Here is a 21,007-nt window from a genome sequence, read left to right as displayed (position 1 = left end):
GATTTCTGAAACCAAAAACAGCAGAAAACAGGAACTAGCACTTCAGCATCTTGTTAATAGGTTAGTTCCATAAAATGCATAAAGATGATATAAAGTGTGAACAAAACATGTAGGTATTGTCATAATATAAGCATGGAACATCAGAAATTATAGATACGTTGGAGACGTATCATCCATCTTCGATGTACTCGCGAATCGAATGAAAATGCAGCTTGATATGCTTCAGCTTCTTGTGTGACCTTGGTTCTTGTGCATTGGCGATGGCACCCATGTTGTCACAATAGATGACTAGTGGGTCCAATGCACTAGGAACCACACCAAGCTCAACAATGAACCTCTTCATCCATCCGCTTCTGATGAAGCCTCCGAAGCCGCTATGTATTCCGATTCTGTTGAAGACTTCGCCACCGTGCACTGCTTGGAGCTGTACCAGCTTACTGCAGCACCATTCAATATAAACACGTACCCAGACTGAGACTTAGAGTCATCAGGATCAGTGTTCCAACTTGCATCGGTGTAACTGGTTACAACGAGCTCTTGGTTACCGCCATAACAAAGAAACATATCCTTAGTCCTTTTCAAGTACTTCAGGATATTCTTAACCGATGTCCAGTGTTCCATTCCTGGATCACTTTGATATCTGCTGGTCAAACTAATAGCATGTGCGATATCCGGTCTAGTACACAGCATGACATACATGATAGAGCCTACTCCCGAGGCATAGGGGATCTTGTTCATCCTCTCTCTTTCTTCTGCCGTAGCCGGACCTTGAGTCTTACTCAAGACCTTACCTAGCAACATACGCAAGAACCCTTTCTTGCTTTCATCCATTCTAAACTTCTTTAGAATCTTGTCCAGGTATGTACTCTGTGAAAGCCCTATTAGGCGTCTTGATCTATCTCTATAAATCTTGATGCCTAAAATGTACGCTGCTTCACCATGGTCTTTCATTGAAAAACACTTATTCAAATAACCTTTTACACTGCTTAATAGTTCTATATCATTCCCAATCAATAATATGTCATCTACATATAATATCAGGAATGCTACAGAGCTCCCACTCACTTTCTTGTAAATACAGGCCTCTCCATGATACTGTATAAACCCGAAGTCTTTGATCACCTTATCAAAGCGTCAGTTCCAACTCCTGGATGCTTGCTTCAGTCCATAAATGGAACGCTGAAGTTTGCATAACTTGTCAGCATTTTTAGGATCGAAATGTCACCATTAAGGAACGCCGTTTTGACATCCATCTGCCAAATCTCATAATCGAAAAATGCAGCTATTGCTAACAAAATCCTCACAGACTTTAGCTTCGCTACAGGTGAGAAGGTCTCATCGTATTCAACTCCTTGAATTTGTCGGAAACCCTTTGCGACAAGTCGAGCTTTATAGACAGTAACATTACCATCAGCATCTGTTTTTCTCTTGAAGATCCATTTATTCTCGACAGCCTTGCGGCTATCAGGTAAGTCTACCAAAGTCCACACTTTGTTATCATACATGGATCCCATTTCCGATTTCATGGCTTCTTGCCATTTGTTGGAATCTGGGCTCATCATCGCTTCTTCATACGTCGCAGGGTCTTCATCATTGTTGTCCACAATCATGACATTTAGACAAGGATCATACCAATCAGGAGTGGTACGCTCCCTTGTCGATCTACGAGGTTCAGTAGCTACCTCGTTCGAAGTTTCATGATCATTATCATTTGCTTCCTCTCTAATCGGTGTAGGTTGTACAGGAACTTCTTCCGGCACTGCGCTACTCTGATCTATGAGAGAAGGTTCAATAACCTCGTCGAGTTCTACTTTCCTTCCAGTCACTTCTTTAGTGAGAAACTCCTTCTCAAGAAAGGTTCCGTTCTTAGCAACAAAGATTTTGCCTTCGGATCTGTGATAGAAAACATACCCAATAGTTTCTTTAGGGTATCCTATGAAGACGCATTTCTCCGCTTTGGGTTCTAGCTTGTCAGGTTGTAACTTTTTACATAAGCTTCGCAACCCCAAACTTTAAGGAACGACAGCTTAGGTTTCTTCTGAAACCACAATTCATACGGTGTCGTTTCAACGGATTTAGATGGTGCCCTATTTAAAGTGAATGCAGCTGTCTCGAATGCATAACCACAAAACGATAACGGCAAATCAGTAAGAGACATCATAGAACGAACCATATCTAAGAGAGTTCGATTACGGCATTAGAACACACCATTGCGCTGTGGTGTTCCCGGCGGTGTCAACTGTGAAAGTATTCCGCATTTCTTTAAATGCATGCCAAACTCATAACGCAGATATTCGCCTCCGCGATCAGATCGCAGAAACTTGATCTTCTTGTTACGTTGATTTTCTACTTCACTTTGGAATTCCTTAAACTTCTGGAAAGTTTCAGACTTATGTTTCATGAAATAGATATACCCATATCTACTCAGATCATCTCTGAAGGTTAGAACATAACGATAACCACCGCGCGAGGCTACACTCATTGGTCCGCACACATCGGTATGTATGATTTCCAATAAGTCTGTAGCTCGCTCCATTATACCAGAGAATGGAGTCTTAGTCATTTTTCCCATTAGACATGCTTCGCATCTATCAAGTGACTCAAAGTCAAGTGATTCAAGAAGTCCATCGGAATGGAGTTTCTTCATGCGCTTCACTCCAATATGACCAAGACGACAGTGCCACATATAAGTAGAATTATCATTCAATTTAATTCACTTGGCATCAATGTTATGAACATGTGTATCACTACTATCGAGATTTAACAAGAATAAACCATTCATCTCAGGCGCATGACCATAAAAGATATTATTCATAAAAATAGAACAACCATTATTCTCAGACTTAAATGAATAACCGTCTTGCATTAAACAAGATCCAGATATAATGTTCATGCTCAACGCAGGCACTAAATAACAATTATTGAGGTTTAAAACTAATCCCGAAGGTAGATGTAGAGGGAGCGTGCCGACAGCGATCACATCGACCTTGGATCCATTTCCAACGCGCATCGTCACCTCGTTCCTCGCTAGGCTTCGTTTATTCCGTAGTTCCTGTTTCGAGTTACAAATGTGAGCAACCGAACCAGTATCAAATACCCAGGCACTAGTACGAGAACCAGTAAGATAGACATCTATAACATGTACATCAAATATACCTTTCTTCTTGACAAGGCCGCTCTTCAGATCAGCCAAGTACTTGGGGTAATTACGCTTCCAGTGCGCCTTCCCATTGCAGTAATAGCACTCAGTATCAGGTTTAGGGCCAGCCTTAGGCTTCTCAGGAGGCGCAGCAGCTTTCTTGCTGCCCTTCTTGAAGTTGCCCTTCTTAGGTTTGCCTTGTTTCTTGAAACTGGTGGTCTTGTTGACCATCAACACCTGGTGCTCTTTCTGTATCTCAATCTCAGCAGATTTTAGCATGGAGAAGAGTTCAGGTAACTCCTTGTTCATGTTCTGCATGTTGTAGTTCATCACGAAGTTCTTGTAACTTGGTGGAAGTGATTGGAGGACACGATGAATACCCAGCTGGTTAGGAATCACTATCCCCAAGTCACTGAGCTTCTTCGCATGCCCGGACATAGCGAGCACGTGCTCACTAACGGAGCTGCCCTCTTCCATCATACAACCAAAGAAGTGTTTCGAAGCCTCATAGCTTTCCACGGCCGCATGAGTTTGAAATATCATTTTCAACTCATTGACCAGCTCATAAGGGTCGTGGTGCTCAAAATGCTTTTGGAGCTCCGCCTCTAGGCTGCATAGTATGGCACACTGAACTTGAGAGTACCGAATCACCCGAGTCTCATAAACATTCTTTTCTTCCTCGGATACTGCAGGTGGTGGTGGGGGACCTAGCGGTGCATCAAGCACATATTGCAGATTTCCGCCATTGAGGAAGATCCTCACATGACGGAACCATTCGGTGAAGTTGCTACCATTGCTTTTAAGCTTTTCTTTCTCTAGGAACTGGTTAAAATTGATTGATGGGGACGCCATGATCTACAACATATATTTGAAAAGAGTTTAGACCAAGTCTATGACAAATTGAGTTCAAATTTTAATTCTACAAAATAAAACTAGGTGAACTCCCACTCAAAACAATATCCCTCGCATTATCTTAGTGATCACACGAACCAAATCCACTACACCAAGTCCGATCATCACGAGACATGATGTAACTTCAAAGGCGAACACTCAAAGTGTTCATCATATCAATCATATGACTCATGCTCTACCTTTCGGTATCCCGTGTTCCGAGACCATGTCTGTACATGCTAGGCTCGTCAAGGCAACCTTAGTATCCGCGTGTGCAAAACTGGCTTGCACTTGTTGTATGCACATGTAGAATCTATCACACCCGATCATCACGTGATGCTTCGAAACGACAAGTCTTAGCAACGGTGCATACTAAGGATGAACACTTTATTATCTTGATATTTAGTGAGAGGGATCATATTATAATGATATCATCGCGATCTAAGCAATATAAGATGCATAAAAGGATTAACATCACATGCATTTCATATGTGATATGATATGGCCCCTTTGTATTTGCACCTTTGATCTTCATCTCCAAAGCACGGACATGATCTCCATCATCAACGGGCATGATCTCCATCATCGTCGGCGTAGCGTCAAGGTCAATGGCGCCGTCTTCATGATTGTTCTCCCATGTAGCAACTATTACAACTACTTTGAAATAATACTCAACATGAAATTTAAAGACAACCATAAGGCTCCTGCCGGTTGCCACAATACAATAATGATCATCTCATACATATTCATCATCACATCATGGCCATATCACATCACCAAACCCTGCAAAAACAAGTTAGACGTCTCTAATTTGGTTTGCATATTTTACGTGGTTTAGGGTTTTCGAGTAAGATCCAATCTACCTACGAACATAACCACAACGGTGATACTAGTGTTGTCGATAGAAAGAGTAAATTGAATCTTCACTATGGTGGGAGAGACAGACACCCGCAAAGCCACTTATGCAATACAAGTTGCATGTCGAGCGTGGAGAAAATCTCATGAACGCGGTCATGTAAAGTTAGCCCGAACCGCTTCATCCCACCATGCCACAAGATGCAAAGTACACGAACTAAAGACAACAAAGCATCAACGCCCACAAAACAATTGTGTTCTACTCGTGCAACCAATCTATGCATAGACACGGCTCTGATACCACTGATGGGATTCGTAGCATAGAAAACAAAAAAATTCCTACCGCAAGAACGAGAACCAAGCCAAGATGCAATCTAGAAGATGGTAGCAACAAGAAGATCACGAGACTAACCCTTGAAGATTTCCAAAGCCTACGAGATTAGATCTCGTTGTTGCAGAAGATGATCACTTGGCGCTTTCAAAAGCGCGTAGAAGATCTTGACGGTGCCACAGTCGGGCAGCACCTCCGTACTCGGTCACACGTTCGGTGTTGACGAAGACGTCCTTCTCCCCGTTCCAGCGGGCAGCGGAAGTAGTAGATCCTCCTTGGAATCCCAACAGCACGACGGTGTGGTGGCGGTGGTGGCGGAGATCTCCGGCAGGGCTTCGCCAAAGCGTATGCGGGAGAGGTGGAGGAGGAGGGCGGCTAGGGTTTGGGGAGAGCGGGGCTCCAGCCTCTATGGGGTGCGGCCAAGGTGGATTTTGAAGGAGATATGCCCTAGAGGCAATAATAAAGTGGTTATTATTTATATCTCTATGTTTATGATAAATGTTTATATGTCATGCTATAATTGTATTAACCGAAACATTAGTACATGTGTGATATGTAGACAACAAGAAGTCCCTAGTATGCCTCTTAAACTAGCTTGTTGATTAATGGATGATTAGTTTCATAATCATGAACATTGGATGTTATTAATAACAAGGTTATATCATTATATGAATGATGTAATGGACACACCCAATTAAGCGTAGCATAAGATCTCGTCATTAAGTTATTTGCTATAAGCTTTCGATACATAGTTACCTAGTCCTTATGACCATGAGATCATGTAAATCACTTATACCGGAAAGGTACTTTGATTACATCAAACGCCACTCGCGTAAATGGGTGGTTATAAAGGTGGGATTAAGTATCCGGAAAGTATGAGTTGAGGCATATGGATCAACAGTGGGATTTGTCCATCCCGATGATGGATAGATATACTCTGGGCCCTCTCGGTGGAATGTCGTCTAATGTCTTGCAAGCATATGAATAAGTTCATAAAGAGACCACATACCACAGTACGAGTAAAGAGTACTTGTCAGGAGACGAGGTTGAACAAGGTATGATGTGATACCGAAGATCAAACCTCGGACAAGTAAAATATCGCGTGACAAAGGGAATTTGTATCGTATGTGAATGGTTCATTCGATCACTAAAGTCATCGTTGAATATGTGGGAGCCATTATGGATCTCCAGATCCCGCTATTGGTTATTGGTCGGAGTGAGTACTCAACCATGTCCGCATAGTTCACGAACCGTAGGGTGACACACTTAAAGTTGGATGTTGAAATGGTAGTACTTGAATATGGAATGGAGTTCGAATATTTGTTCGGAATCCCGGATGAGATCCCGGACATCACGAGGAGTTCCGGAATGGTCCGGAGAATAAGATTCATATATAGGATGTCATTTTATGTGAATTAAAATGTCGCGGAAGGTTCTATGGAAGGTTCTAGAAGGTTCTAGAAAAGTCCGGAAGAAACCACCAAGGAAGGTGGAGTCCACATGGGACTCCACCTCCATGGCCGGCCAACCCTAGTGGGGGAGGAGTCCCAAGTGGACTCCCCTTAGGGAGCCGGCCACCCCCCATATGGGAGGTGGAACTCCCACTTTTGGTGGGTGTCCTAGCTTGGCTAGGTTTCCCCTCCTTATGGAAGGTTTTTGGTTCGGGTCTTATTCGAAGACTTGGAGACCAACTCTTGGGGATCCACCTATATAATGAGGGGCCAAGGGAGGGGGCCGGCCACTGATACGTCTCCGACGTATCGATAATTTCTTATGTTCTATGCCATATTATTGATGATACCTACATGTTTTATGCACACTTTATGTCATATTCGTGCATTTTCTGGAACTAACCTATTAACAAGATGCCGAAGTGCCGGTTCCTATTTTCTCGCTGTTTTTGGTTTCAGAAATCCTAGTAACGAAATATTCTCGGAATTGGACGAAACAAAGACCCGGGGGCCTATTTTGCCACGAACCTTCCGGAAGACCGAAGAGCATACGAAGTGGGGCCACGAGGTGGCCAAACCACATGGCGGCGCGGCCAAGGGGGGCCCGCGCCGCCCGTGGTGTGGGCCCCTCGTCGGGCCCCGACTCGCCCTTCCGCCTACTTAAAGTCTCCGTCGCGAAACCTCCGATGCGAAAAACCACGATACGGAAAACCTTACCGAGACGCCGCCGCCGCCGATCCCATCTCGGGGGATTCGGAGATCTCCTCCGGCACCCTGCCGGAGAGGGGATTCATCTCCCGGAGGACTCTACACCGCCATGGTCGCCTCCGGAGTGATGAGTGAGTAGTTCACCCCTGGACTATGGGTCCATAGCAGTAGCTAGATGGTTGTCTTCTCCTCATTGTGCTTCATTGTTGGATCTTGTGAGCTGCCTAAAATGATCAAGATCATCTATCTGTAATACTCTATGTTGTGTTTGTCGGGATCCGATGGATAGAGAATACCATGTCATGTTAATTATCAAGTTATTACATATGTGTTGTTTATGATCTTGCATGCTCTCCGTTACTAGTAGAGGCTCGGCCAAGTTTTTACTTTTAACTCCAAGAGGGAGTATTTATGCTCGATAGTGGGTTCATGCTCGCATTGACACCGGGACGATGACGAGAAAGTTCTAAGGTTGTGTTGTGCTTGTTGCCACTAGGGATAAAACATTGGCGCTATGTCCGAGGATGTAGTTGTTGATTACATTACGCACCATACTTAATGCAATTGTCCGTTGTTAGCAACTTAATACTGGAGGGGGTTCGGACGATAACCTGAAGGTGGACTTTTTAGGCATAGATGCAGTTGGATGGCGGTCTATGTACTTTGTCGTAATGCCCAATTAAATCTCACTATACTTATCATGTCATGTATGTGCATTGTTATGTGATACGTCTCCAACGTATCTATAATTTCTGATGTTCCATGCTTGTTTTATGACAATACCGACATGTTTTGTTCACACTTTATGTCATTATTATGCGTTTTCCGGAACTAACCTATTGACGAGATGCCGAAAGGCCAGTTGCTGTTTTCTGCTGTTTTTGGTTCCAGTAAAGGCTGTTCGGGCAATATTCTCGGAATTGGACGAAATCAACGCCAAACCTCCTATTTTTCCCGGAAGGCTCCGAACACCGAAGGAGAGTCGGAGGAGAGCCGGGGGCCCCACACCATAGGGCCGCGCGGGCCGAGGTCCGGCCGCGCCGCCCTATGGTGAGGCCACCCTGTCAGCCCTCCTGCGCCGCCTCTTCGCCTATATAACCCCTTTCGACCTAAAAACGCAGTACCAATTGACGAAACCCACAGAAACCTTCCAGAGCCGCCGCCATCGCGAAGCCAAGATCTGGGGGACAGGATCTCTGTTCCGGCACCCTGCCGGAGCGGGGAAGTGCCCCCGGAAGGCTTCTCCATCGACACCGCTGCCATCTCCACCGCCATCTTCATCACCGCTGCTGCTCCCATGAGGAGGGAGTAGTTCTCCATCGAGGCTCGGGGCTGTACCGGTAGCTATGTGGTTCATCTCTCTCCTATGTGCTACAATACAATAATCTCATGAGCTGCCCTACATGATTGAGATTCATATGATGATGCTTGTAATCTAGATGTCATTATGCTAGTCAAGTGAGTTTTACCTATGTGATCTCCGGAGACTCCTAGTCCCACGTGTGTAAAGGTGACAGTGTGTGCACCGTGTGGGTCTCTTAGGCCATATTTCACAGAATACTTATTCACTTTGAATGGCATAGTGAGGTGCTTATTTATATCTCTTTATGATTGCAGCATGTTTGTATCACTACTATCTATGTGCTACTCTAGTGATTTGTTATTAAAGTAGTTTATTCCTCCTGCATGTGTGCAAAGGTGATAGTGCGTGCACCGTGTTAGTACTTGGTTTATGCTATGATCATGATCTCTTGTAGATTGCGAAGTTAACTATTGCTATGATGATATTGATGTGATCTATTCCTCCTACATATGCATGAAGGTGACGAGTGTGCATGCTATGCTAGTACTTGGTTTAGTCTGTTGATCTATCTTACACTAAAGGTTACTAAAATATGAGCATTATTGTGGAGCTTGTTAACTCCGGCATTGAGGGTTCGTGTAATCCTACGCAATGTGTTCATCATCCAACAAAAGTGTAGAGTATGCATTTATCTATTCTGTTATGTGATCAATGTTGAGAGTGTCCACTAGTGAAAGTGTAATCCCTAGGCCTTGTTCCTAAATACTGCTATCGCTGTTTGTTTACTGTTTTACTGCGTTACTACTGCTGCGTTACTACTGCTTGTTTACTGTTCTGGGCAAAGCATTTTTCTGGTGCCGTTGCCACTACTATTTCATACCACCTGTATTTCACTATCTCTTCGCCGAACTAGTGCACCTATTAGGTGTGTTGGGGACACAAGAGACTTCTTGCTTTGTGGTTGCAGGGTTGCATGAGAGGGATATCTTTGACCTCTTCCTCCCCGAGTTCGATAAACCTTGGGTATCCACTTAAGGGAAACTTGCTCGCTGTTCTACAAACCTCTCGCTCTTGGAGGCCCAACACTGTCTACAAGAATAGAAGCTCCCGTAGACATCAAGCACTTTTCCGGCGCCGTTGCCGGGGAGGAAAGGTAAAAGGCACTCATACTCCGGTTCCAGTGTAGCAGTACTTTTCCGGCGCCATTGTGTGTGTGCTCAAAGCTATTTCCTTTAGATCCCGCAATTGCATCTTTTTGTTTCTTGTTTACACTAGTTAGGCATAATGGAAAACAACAAAAAATTTAGTGAGCTTTTTAATCTTTTTCCTGATTTAGAATTGTTTGGTGCAAACATTAAAAAACCAATGGAACCTCATTTGCATGCTAGTAGCGATGTTATTAGTATGAATGCAATTACTGCTAATGCTATGGAGAAGTCTAAGCTTGGGGAAGCTAGTTTTTGTGATCTTTTTAGCTTCCCATCTTTAGGGGAGAAAATTTGTTCTGATAATGCTTTATCTCCCATATGCGATAACTCTAATAATGCTTCTGATATTTTAAATCCACCCGCTGAAAGTATTCCGTATAAAATACCCATGAAAATTATTGAACGTGTTATGGACAACCACTATAAAGGGGATGGAACTGTCCATCCTAGAGATCATTTATCTGTTTTTGCACGAATTATGTGGGTTATTCAAGTGTGCAGGTATCTCTATGGATGAAGTGAGGAAGAAGCTATTCTCTGTTTCGTTGTCTGGTAAAGCAGCGCATTGGTATAAATTGTTGGAGAATAGGCATTTTCTTGGTTGGGAGGAAATTGCATCTCTCTTTTATTCTAAATTTTATCCTCCGCATGAAGTGCATATTGATAGGAATTATATTTATAACTTTTATCCTCGTGATGGAGAGAGTATTTCTCAAGCGTGGGGGAGATTGAAATCACTAATGCTCAAATGTCCCATTCATGAGCTCCCCCGTAATGTTATTGTTAACAATTTTTATGCGAGGCTTTCGAGACAACACAAGGACTATCCGGACGCGTGTTCGGAGGGATCTTTCACAAGCAAGGAGGTTGAAGCTAGGTGGGACCTCCTTGATCGGATTGAGGACAACGCTGAAGGATGGGAGAACGACAAAGGTAAAGAGTCGGTATAAATTATGATTATGAATGCATTGAAGCTTTTATGGATACCGATAAATTTCGAAATATGAGTGCTACTTATGGTCTTGACTCTCAAGTTGCTGCAAATCTTTATAAAGCCTTTGCTTCTCATTTAGAATTGCCTAAAAAGAATTTTGATAAGTATCATGAACCTTTTAAAGAGGCTTGCATGAAGAATGAAATTGTTGTTAATTATTGTAATGAGCATGCTCAAACTCCTAAGAATGTTATTTCCTATAAGCATGTTAATTTTTGTGGAATACATAGACCTTGTGGAGTTAATCAAATCAAAGATGAATATTGTATCCACCATGCTAATGAAAAAACTAGAAAGTGGTTTAGGGCTCTAGATGATCTTGGTAAAAAGTTTGTGCCCTCTATCCTTTTATTTGTGAAGTTTGCCATGAAGTGGGTCATTTTAATTTTCAATGCTCCTCCAATGATAATTTGAACCCAATGAGTGCTGCAAATTTGTATTGTGATGATGAAATTACTCCTAATCAGCATGATGAACTTACTTTATTTTTGGGGTGTGAAGAATTGTCGAGAAAAATCTCTTTGTTACATATGAGTGATCTTGATATTGATGATGTCCTGCATGGGTGTTTTTCTTATTGCATTGATAGTAGTCATACAAATACTTACATACAAAATATTTTAGAAGATGACACCTTACCAAAATATGATAGGACCGCTGTGTGTTTTCAACTAATTAATGAAAAGGAGGGATCCTCCCAAGTTTCTTCCATTGTTTCTGAAAGTAAATCAGGTTATGCGGACAAACCACCCAAGCCTCTTCCTCCTAAAGGAGGGAACGAGGAAAAGGAGGAGGAGAAGAAGAAGAAGAAGGGAACGAAGAAGAAGAAGAAGAAGAATAAGGGGAATAAAAAGAAAGAGGTAACAACATATCCCCGCGTATATGAGATAACAATAGGTAACCGTAAGTATGTTGCTCCTGATGATTATTGTGATAATGAATCTGAGTACGATGATCTTCCTATACCCTTTACCCATATTAATGATCATGATTTGGAAGAGCACACTAACTTTGATGTTGGAAATCTCTTTGGTACTGGATTATGAAAGTAATGATGATAGCATTATTCATGTCCCCTCAAACGATGATATTGAAAGCTCTAAGCTTGGGGATGTTGTGCTCAAAGATCCTATACTTGAGACCTCTACTTTTAGTGAAAATGATGATATCACATATTCTCGGTCTAGATAATCGCTATAGAGATGGATATGACACATGTTACAATTATCCTTATGAAACTTGTCATAGTTATGATAGGCTTACCAAAAACAATTTCCTTAATATGCAACTTGTTTACCATGTTCAAATTCTTGATAATAATCCTGCTCAAATTACTATTAATGAGAATAATTCTTCTTATGACAAATTTAATGATACTTCTATGCATATGAACCATGATAAGAATGTTTTAAGTGATGGGTATATTGTGGATTTCATCAATGATGCTACTGAAAGTTATTATGAGAGAGGGAAATATGGTTATATGCATTTCAATAATATTAAGTTTCCCCTCTTTATGTTGAGAATCTTGAAGTTACTCGTGTTTTATCCTCTTATGCTTGTCACTTTGTTCTTCATGAATTCATTTGTGTACAAGATTCCTCTTCATAGGAAGCATGTTAGACTTAAATGTGTTTTGAATTTGCCTCTTGAAGCTCTCTTTTGCTTCAAATACTATCTCTTGCAAATGCATCATCAAAACTCGCTGAGCCCATCTTAATGGCTATAAAGAAAGAACTTCTTGGGAGATAACCCATGTGTTATTTTGCTACAGTACTTTGTTTTATATTTGTGTCTTGGAAGTTGTTTACTACTGTAGCAACCTCTCCTTATCTTAGTTTTATGTTTTGTTGTGCCAAGAAAAGTCTTTGATAGTAAAGTAAGTACTAGATTTGGATTACTGCGCAGAAACAGATTTCTTTGCTGTCACGAATCTGGGTCTAATTCTCCGTAGGTAACTCAGAAAATTATGCCAATTTACGTGAGTGATCCTCAGATATGTACGCAACTTTCATTCAATTTGAGCATTTTCATTTGAGCAAGTCTGGTGGCCTAATAAAATCCATCTTTACGGACTGTTCTGTTTTGACAGATTCTGCCTTTTATTTCGCATTGCCTCTTTTGCTATGTTGGATGAATTTCTTTGATCCATTAATGTCCAGTAGCTTTTTGCAATGTCCGGAAGTGTTAAGAATGATTGTGTCACCTCTGAACATGTTAATTTTTATTGTCCACTAACCCTCTAATAAGTTGTTTCGAGTTTGGTGTGGAGGAAGTTTTCAAGGGTCAAGAGAGGAGGATGATATACTACGATCAAGAAGAGTGAAAAGTCTAAGCTTGGGGATGCCCCGGTGGTTCATCCCTGCATATATCAAGAAGACTCAAGTGTCTAAGCTTGGGGATGCCCAAGGCATCCCCTTCTTCATCGATAAATTATCAGGTTCCTTCTCTTGAAACTATATTTTTATTCGGTCACATCTTATGTGCTTTACTTGGAGCGTCTGTATGTTTCTTGTTTTTGTTTTTGTTTGAATAAATGCTTGTGTGGGAGAGAGACACGCTCCGCTGGTTCGTATGAACACATGTGTTCTTAGCTTTTAATTTTCATGGCGAAGGTTGAAATTGCTTCGTTAAATTGTTATATGGTTGGAATTGGAAAATGCTACATGTAGTAATTGGTATAATGTCTTGAACAATGTGATACTTGGCAATTGTTGTGCTCATGTTTAAGCTCTTGCATCATATACTTTGCACCTATTAGTGAAGAAATACATAGAGCTTGTTAAAATTTGGTTTGCATGAGTGGTTTCTCTAGAGTCTAGATATTTTCTAGTGAGGTGTTTGAACAACAAGGAAGACGATGTATAGTCTTATAATGCTTGTAATATGTCTTTTATGTGAGTTTTTGCTGTACTAGTTCGTGCTTGTGTTTGCTTCAAACAACCTTGCTAGCCTAAACCTTGTATCGAGAGGGAATACTTCTCATGCATCCAAATCCTTGAGCCAAACAACACTATGCCATTTGTGTCCACCATACCTACCTACTACATGGTATTTCCTGCCATTCCAAAGTAAATTGCTTGAGTGCTACCTTTAAACAATTCAAAATTTATCACCTCTGATTTGTGTCAATGTTTTATAGCTCATGAGGAAGTATGTGGTGTTTATCTTTCAATCTTGTTGGGAAACTTTCACCAATGGACTAGTGGCTTCATCCGCTTATCCAATAATTTTGCAAAAAGAGCTGGCAATGGGATTCCCAGTCCCAAATTAATTAACAAAAATAGACACTCCTCCATGGTATGTGATTGTTGGACGGCACCCGAAGGATTCGGTTAGCCATGGCTTGTGTAAGCAAAGGTTGGGAGGAGTGTCATCATAATAAAACTAAAAGGCACTCCTTCATGGTATGAGATTGTTGGCAGGCACCCGAGGATTCGGTTAGCCATGGTTTGTGAAAGAAAGGTTGGAAGGAGTGCCACACAAAAATAAAATAAAATGGGAGCCGCTCTTTGAAGGTTTGTCTGGCAAAGGGGTTAGAGTACCCGCTACCATTCGTTGACAACAACATACACCTCTCAAAACTTTATTTTTATGCTCTCTTTATGTTTTCAAAATAAAAGCTCTAGCACAAATATAGCAATCGATGCTTTCCTCTTTGAAGGACCATTCTTTTACTTTTATTGTTGAGTCGCTTCACCTATCTCTCTCCACCTCAAGAAGCAAACACTTGTGTGAACCGTGCATTGATTCCTACATATTTGCTTATTGCACTTGTTATATTGCTTTGCATTGACAACTATCCATGAGATATACATGTTACAAGTTGAAAGCAACCGCTGAAACTTAATCTTCCATTGTGTTGCTTCAATACCTTTACTAAGAATTTATTGCTTTATGAGTAACTCTTATGCAAGACTTATTGATGCTTGTCTTGAAAGTACTATTCATGAAAAGTCCTTGCTATATGATTCAATTGTTTACTCATTGAATTTACATTGTTTCGAACCGCTGCATTCATCTCATATGCTTTACAATAATATGATTAAGATTATGTTGGTAGCATGTCACCTCAGAAATTATCTTTTATCGTTTACCTACTCGGACGAGCAGAACTAAGCTTGGGGATGCCGATACGTCTCCAACGTATCTATAATTTCTGATGTTCCATGCTTGTTTTATGACAATACCGACATGTTTTGTTCACACTTTATGTCATTATTATGCGTTTTCCGGAACTAACCTATTGACGAGATGCCGAAAGGCCTGCCTTGTCTTCTCGCTGCTTTTGGTTCCGGAAAGGCTGTTCGGGCAATATTCTCGGAATTGGACGAAATCAACGCCAAACCTCCTATTTTTCCCTGAAGGCTCCGAACACCGAAGGAGAGTCGGAGGAGAGCCGGGGGGCCCCACACCATAGGGCCGCGCGGGCCGAGGTCCGGCCGCGCCGGCCTAGGGTGAGGCCACCCCGTCAGCCCTCCTCGCGCCGCCTCTTCGCCATATAACCCTTTCGACCTAAAAACGCAAGTACCAATTGACGAAACCCACAGAAACCTTCCGTAGCCGCCGCCATCGCGAAGCCAAGATCTTGGGGACAGGATCTCTGTTCCGGCACCCTGCCGGAGCGGGGAAGTGCCCCGGAAGGCTTCTCCATCGACACCGCTGCCATCTCCACCGCCATCTTCATCACCGCTGCTGCTCCCATGAGGAGGGAGTAGTTCTCCATCGAGGCTCGGGGCCGTACCGGTAGCTATGTGGTTCATCTCTCCCTATGTGCTACAATACAATAATCTCATGAGCTGCCCTACATGATTGAGATTCATATGATGATGCTTGTAATCTAGATGTCATTATGCTAGTCAAGTGAGTTTTACCTATGTGATCTCCGGAGACTCCTAGTCCCACGTGTGTAAAGGTGACAGTGTGTGCACCGTGTGGGTCTCTTAGGCCATATTTCACAGAATACTTATTCACTTTGAATGGCATAGTGAGGTGCTTATTTATATCTCTTTATGATTGCAAGATGTTTGTATCACTACTATCTATGTGCTACTCTAGTGATTTGTTATTAAAGTAGTTTATTCCTCCCGCATGTGTGCAAAGGTGATAGTGCGTGCACCGTGTTAGTACTTGGTTTATGCTATGATCATGATCTCTTGTAGATTGCGAAGTTAACTATTGCTATGATGATATTGATGTGATCTATTCCTCCTACATATGCATGAAGGTGACAGTGTGCATGCTATGCTAGTACTTGGTTTAGTCTGTTGATCTATCTTACACTAAAGGTTACTAAAATATGAGCATTATTGTGGAGCTTGTTAACTCCGGCATTGAGGGTTCGTGTAATCCTACGCAATGTGTTCATCATCCAACAAAAGTGTAGAGTATGCATTTATCTATTCTGCATATGTGATCAATGTTGAGAGTGTCCACTAGTGAAAGTGTAATCCCTAGGCCTTGTTCCTAAATATCGCTATCGTCTGTTTGTTTACCGTTTTACCGCGTTACTACACGTCGCGTTACTACCGCTTGTTTACTCGTTCCGGGCAAAGCATTTTTCGGGTGCCGTTGCCACTACTATTTCATACCACCTCGTATTTCACTATCTCTTCGCCGAACTAGTGCACCTATTAGGTGTGTTGGGGACACAAGAGACTTCTTGCTTTGTGGTTGCAGGGTTGCATGAGAGGGATATCTTTGACCTCTTCCTCCCTGAGTTCGATAAACCTTGGGTATCCACTTAAGGGAAACTTGCTGCTGTTCTACAAACCTCTGCTCTTGGAGGCCCAACACTGTCTACAAGAATAGAAGCTCCCGTAGACATCATTATGCCCTCTCTATTTGTCAATTGCCCGACTGTAATTTGTTCACCCAACATGCTTTTATCTTATGGGAGAGACACCTCTAGTGAACTGTGGACCCCGGTCCATTCTTTAATACTGAAATACAAATCTGCCGCAATACTTGTTTTACTGTTTTCTCGCAAACAATCATCTTCCACACAATACGGTTAATCCTTTGTTACAGCAAGTCCGGTGAGATTGACAACCTCACCTGTTTCGTTGGGGCAAAGTACTTTGGTTGTGTTGTGCAGGTTCCACGTTGGCGCCGGAATCTCTGGTGTTGCGTCGCACTACATCCCGCCGCCATCAACCTTCAACGTGCTTCTTGGCTCCTCCTGGTTCGATAATCCTTGGTTTCTTTCTGAGGGAAAACTTGCCGCCGTGCGCATCATACCTTCCTCTTGGGGTTGCCCAACGAACGTGTGAAATACACGCCATCAAGCTCTTTTTCTCGGCGCCGTTGCCGGGGAGATCAAGACACGCCGCAAGGGGAGTCTCCACTTCTCAATCTCTTTACTTTGTTTTTGTCTTGCTTTATTTTATTTACTACTTTGTTTGCTGCACTTATATCAAAACACAAAAAAAATTAGTTGCTAGCTTTACTTTATTTGCTGTCTTGTTTGCCATATCAAAAACACAAAAAAAATTAGTTTACTTGCATTTACTTTATCTAGTTTGCTTTATTTACTATTGCTAAAATGGCCAACCCTGAAAATACTAAGTTGTGTGACTTCACAAGCACAAATAATAATGATTTCTTATGCACACCTATTGCTCCACTCTGCTACTACAAAGCAGAATTCTTTGAAATTAAACCTCGCTTTACTTAATCTTGTTATGCGAGAGCAATTTTCTGCGTGTTAGTTCTGATGATGCCGCTGCCCATCTCAATAATTTTGTTGAACTATGTGAAATGCAAAAGTATAAAGATGTAGATGGTGACATTATAAAATTAAAATTGTTTCCTTTCTCATTAAGAGGAAGAGCTAAAGATTGGTTGCTATCTCTCGCCTAAGAATAGTATTGGTTCCCTGGACTAAATGCAAGGATGCTTTTATTGGTAGATATTATCCCCCTGCTAAAATTATATCTTTGAGGAGTAGCATAATGAAATTTAAACAATTAGATAATGAACATGTTGCTCAAGCTTGGGAAAGAATGAAATCTCTCGGTTAAAAATTGCCCAACCCATGGATCGACTACTTGGATGATCATCCAAACCTTCTATGCAGACTAAATTTTTCTTCGCGGAATTTATTGGATTCAGCTGCCGGAGGTACCTTTATGTCCATCACTCTTGGTGAAGCAACAAAGCTCCTTGATAATATGATGGTTAATTACTCCGAATGGCACACTGAAAGAGCTCCACAAGGTAAGAAGGTAAATTCTCGTTGAAGAATCCTCTTCCTTGAATGATAAGGTTGATGCTATTATGTCTATGCTTGCGAATGATAGGACTAATGTTGATCCTAATAATGTTCCATTAGCTTCATTGGTTGCCCAAGAAGAACATGTTGATGTAAACTTCATTAAAAATAATAATTTCAACAACAATGCTTATCTAACAATTCTAGTAATAACTATAGGCCATATCCTTATAATAATGGTAACTGAGTTATGCTAATTCTTATGGGAATTCTTACAACAATAATAGGAATACACCCCCTGGACTTGAAGCCATGCTTAAAGAATTTATTAGTACACAAACAGCTTTTAACAAATCTGTTGAGGAAAAGCTCAATAAAATTGATATTCTTGTTTCAAGAGTTGATAGTCTTGCCTCTGATGTTGATCTTTTGAAATCGAAAGTTATGCCTAATATGGATATTGAAAATAAAATTGTTACTACAGCAAATGCCATCCAAGTTAGAATTAATGAGAATATAAGATTAATGGCTGAACCGCGTGCTAGGTGGGATAGAGAAGAAAATGAAAAACTAGCTAAAGAGAAAAATGTAGCTAAAGTTTGGACTATTACAACCACTAGCAATGCTAATGATTCACATGTTGCTGCACCTCCTACTATCAATGGTAAAATAATTGGTGTTGGCAATGCTTCTACTCCTAGTGCAAAGCGCGCAAAATTACCCGAAACCGCTAAACCGCTCGAAACTCGCTTGTGATAAAACTCGCTGAAATTTTTTTCCAACCTTGGGGATGATAATCACATTGCTTTAGATTGTAATGATTTAGATTTTGATGATTGCCACATCTCTGAAGTTATAAAGTTCTTGCAAAAACTTGCTAAAAGTCCCAATGCTAGCGCTATAAACTTAGCTTTCACAAAACATATTACAAATGCTCTCATAAAAGCTAGAGAAGAGAAACTAAAACTTGAAACTTCTATTCCTAGAAAGGTAGAGGATGGTTGGGAGCCCATCATTAAAATGAGAGTCAAGGATTTTGATTGTAATATTTTATGTGATCTTGGTGCAAGTATTTCTGTTATGCCTAAAAAAGTCTATGATATGCTTGACTTGCCACCATTGAAAAACTGTTATCTGGATGTTAATCTCGCTGATAATGCTAAAAAGAAACCTTTGGGGAAAGTTGATAATGTTCATATTATGGTTAACAATAACCTTGTCCCCGTTGATTTTGTTGTCTTGGATATTGAATGCAATGCATCTTGCCCCATTGTATTGGAAAGACCTTTTCTTCGAACCGTTGGTGCTACTATTGATATGAAGGAAGGTAATATTAAATATCAATTTCCTCTCAAGAAAGGTATGGAACACTTCCCTAGAAAGAGAATGAAGGTACCTTATGATTCTATTATTAGAACAAATTATGATGTTGTTGCTTCATCTCTTGATGTTACTTGAGTTACACTTTATGCGCCTAGCTGAAAGGCGTTAAAGAAAAGCGCTTATGGGAGACAACCCATGTTTTTACTACAGTATTTTTGTTTTATATTTGTGTCTTGGAAGTTGTTTACTACTGTAGCAACCTCTCCTTATCTTAGTTTTATGTTTTGTTGTGCCAAGTAAAGTCTTTGATAGAAAAGTAAGTACTAGATTTGGATTACTGCTGCAGCTCCAGATTTCTTTGCTGTCACGAATCTGGGTCTATCTCCCTGTAGGTAGCTCAGAAAATTAAGCCAATTTACGAGCATGATCCTCAGATATGTACGCAACTTTCATTCAATTTGAGCATTTTCGTTTGAGCAAGTCTGGTGGCCTAATAAAATCCATCTTTACGGACTCGTTCTGTTTTGACAGATTCTGTCTTTTATTTCGCATTGCCTCTTTTGCTATGTTGGATGAATTTCTTGATCCATTAATGTCCAGTAGCTTTATGCAATGTCCAGAAGTGTTAAGAATGATTGTGTCACCTCCGAACATGTGAATTTTTATTATGCACTAACCCTCTAATGAGTTGTTTCGAGTTTGGTGTGGAGGAAGTTTTCAAGGATCAAGAGAGGAGTATGATGCAATATGATCAAGGAGAGTGAAAGCTCTAAGCTTGGGGATGCCCCGTGGTTCACCCCCGCATATTTTAAGAAGACTCAAGCTGTCTAAGCTTGGGGATGCCCAAGGCATCCCTTCTTCATCGACAACATTATCGGTTCCTCCCCGAAACTATATTTTTATTCCGTCACATCTTATGTACTTTGCTTGGAGCGTCGGTTTGTTTTTGTTTTTTGTTTTGTTTGAATAAAATGGATCCTAGCATTCACTTTATGGGAGAGAGACACGCTCCGTCTGTAGCATATGGACAAATATGTCCTTAGGCTCTACTCATAGTATTCATGGCGAAGTTTCTTCTTCGTTAAATTGTTATATGGTTGGAATTGGAAAATGCTACATGTAGTAACTCTAAAATGTCTTGGATAATTTGATACTTGGCAATTGTTGTGCTCATGTTTAAGCTCTTGCATCATATACTTTGCACCCATTAATGAAGAAATACTTAGAGCTTGCTAATTTGGTTTGCATATTTGGTTTCTCTAGAGTCTAGATAACATCTAGTATTGAGTTTTGAACAACAAGGAAGACGGTATGGAGTCTTATAATGTTTACCATATGTCTTTTATGTGAGTTTTGCTGTACCGTTCATCCTTGTGTTTGTTTCAAATAACCTTGCTAGCCTAAACCTTGTATCGAGAGGGAATACTTCTCCTGCATCCAAAATACTTGAGCCAACCACTATGCCATTTGTGTCCACCATACCTACCTACTACATGGTATTTATCCGCCATTCCAAAGTAAATTGCTTGAGTGCTACCTTTAAAATTCCATCATTCACCTTTGCAATATATAGCTCATGGGACAAATAGCT

This window comes from Lolium rigidum, chromosome 6 (genome assembly GCF_022539505.1).
Source record: "Lolium rigidum isolate FL_2022 chromosome 6, APGP_CSIRO_Lrig_0.1, whole genome shotgun sequence".
NCBI classification, from domain to species: domain Eukaryota; kingdom Viridiplantae; phylum Streptophyta; class Magnoliopsida; order Poales; family Poaceae; genus Lolium; species Lolium rigidum.
Note: the sequence above shows the minus strand (reverse complement) of the source record.